The sequence below is a fragment of the Triticum dicoccoides genome, chromosome 2A (genome assembly GCF_002162155.2).
Source record: "Triticum dicoccoides isolate Atlit2015 ecotype Zavitan chromosome 2A, WEW_v2.0, whole genome shotgun sequence".
Taxonomy (NCBI): domain Eukaryota; kingdom Viridiplantae; phylum Streptophyta; class Magnoliopsida; order Poales; family Poaceae; genus Triticum; species Triticum dicoccoides.
The window spans coordinates 719,084,031-719,086,118 of record NC_041382.1 but is presented as its reverse complement, the minus strand read 5'-3'; positions in this window follow the sequence as shown (position 1 = coordinate 719,086,118).

The following is a 2,088-nucleotide window of genomic DNA, read 5'->3' as shown; positions in this document are numbered from 1 at the left end:
GCACCTCACAGCTTGTGCTTTTGCTTTGGTCTTTCGAATTTGAATCTATTATTTATTTTATTAAACGAAAAGTTCAATTTATATTCCGTTTGCATACTCAGGTTCCTTGTGAGTTTGTGACAGGGGCTTTGAAAAAACATACGTTTTAACATCTTCTTAAAACTTCATTAAGTTTCACATGCGAAATAGTACAAATGAGTGATAAATGCACTAAGTTTCAGAAACAAAATCTTGAAACCATGTGGGGAATCAAACGAGTTTGCAAATTGTGAGGAAATCATGTTGCAGAGTGCAGCTCGGCAGATGCGTACCCCCGCACCTGCGTGGCCTTGTGAATTTCAAGGATTATCTTAGTGGTAATCACAACTAGAAGTCTTTTCCCGCCTAACTACATTTATTTAAAGTTTTGTTCTCTGAAATTAGCTAAAAAGACATTTAGTGAAAAATAACAAAGTCTAATTAAGCTCATAGAGATAAACATTCATAAAAGATGAATCTTAAGGGCATCCCATATAGTCTAAATCGCAGAAGCTACACCAACGGATACTAAATTTCTGGATCTCAAACTAAATTTATTGCACCAGCTAGGAAGCTCATAAAAAACTAGCAGGAATTGAAAGCATTTCATACTACATTCATGATATAATTCGTCACCCACAACCAAAAAAATATTGCCAACATTTTCATTTGCATAACAAAATAAGCATCTAGCGTTACCTACCCAATGTTTTTGCAACCAAGAAGATTATCCAGAACCATGCATGAATTGAGCTAAGCTGGAAAAAAAATACTATTTCGAAAATTAATCAATTCCCCTGTGAAGCAGCACGTTTCTAGTTAATAAATGTATTGTTCCTAAGAGCCAACCACAAAAACACTTGCCTAGTTTTGAGTACACTGTATTGTATCACAATCTAACACCGAATTGCCCCCAAAGAGCACTATGTCCACCTGGACTTGTCCTTTTCCACGGACAAGGGCACATTCTCACACATATATGATAACTGATGCAAAGGAGAACAATGTCACCATGTAAGCTCTCTACAAAAATTTAGGCAGGTCCAATCTTCTGTTAAAACTATATAACTGGAAATATTCTTGTTATGGCTAAGATCATATAATCTAGGGAATTGCCTACATAAGGCAACATCACATACCCACCGGTCCTCCCAAAATCTAGTTTGTCGATCACATACGGGAGCTTTCTCTGGTTAGCGATAACTTGTTAAGCAGTAGTGCATATAGCGCTTCTTATAACGTAGTTATGATTTGCTGTGCAGGTTACCAACATCAACGTTGTTTACATGAAGTCAATGATAACCATGGATACAAAAGAGATGAACACCCCACAACTTGTATGTTTGTGAACAATCATTACCATCTCTTCCTTGCTTCCCTCAGACATTATTTATGTGTTATACATGTATATTTCCCATTAAATCATGTGTTCTTCAAATATTGTAGGCCAACTATTTTCTTGGTACACGGTCAAGGCAGCAGGCCACTGGTGCAGTTCAAGAATCGATCATTGGTGGAGATAACAACGGGAAACAATTGACTGAGTGTAATGATCTGAGGAAGAAAGGGCTTTGCTTGGTCCCTTTCTCCTTATTGATAGACTACCTAGGATGATTACCATTCATGTACTGCAAGAACTCAGTTTACAATTTATACATAATGATAGTTCATACATCACCCACTGGTGGACTTATGTCAGCTGAGAACACTACTTCCACCATGACGTGAGCTCATGGTGGACGAGCCAACCGAGCTTGGCCCACCTCGGTGGCTTTCAGCCCACGCAGGCAGGCTGGGGCCTAGGAATGCGTCGTCAACCCTCCTTGATTGCCAGGGCGCCAATTATACCAGCAACTTGTAAAAAAAATGCTCTTTTTTTGGGGGTCAATTATTGGGCGCTCCTACAAATCAACCGGCTAATTTCCTGAAGAAAGTTGACAACGTCCGATCAACTATCTTACATCCGTTGGATCAATCAACTCATCTCCCCCTCTACTAATTTGGCGCAACAACGTCCGATCAACTATCTTACATCCGGGTGCTGTCCATGGCAGCATTGAGCGCAACCTT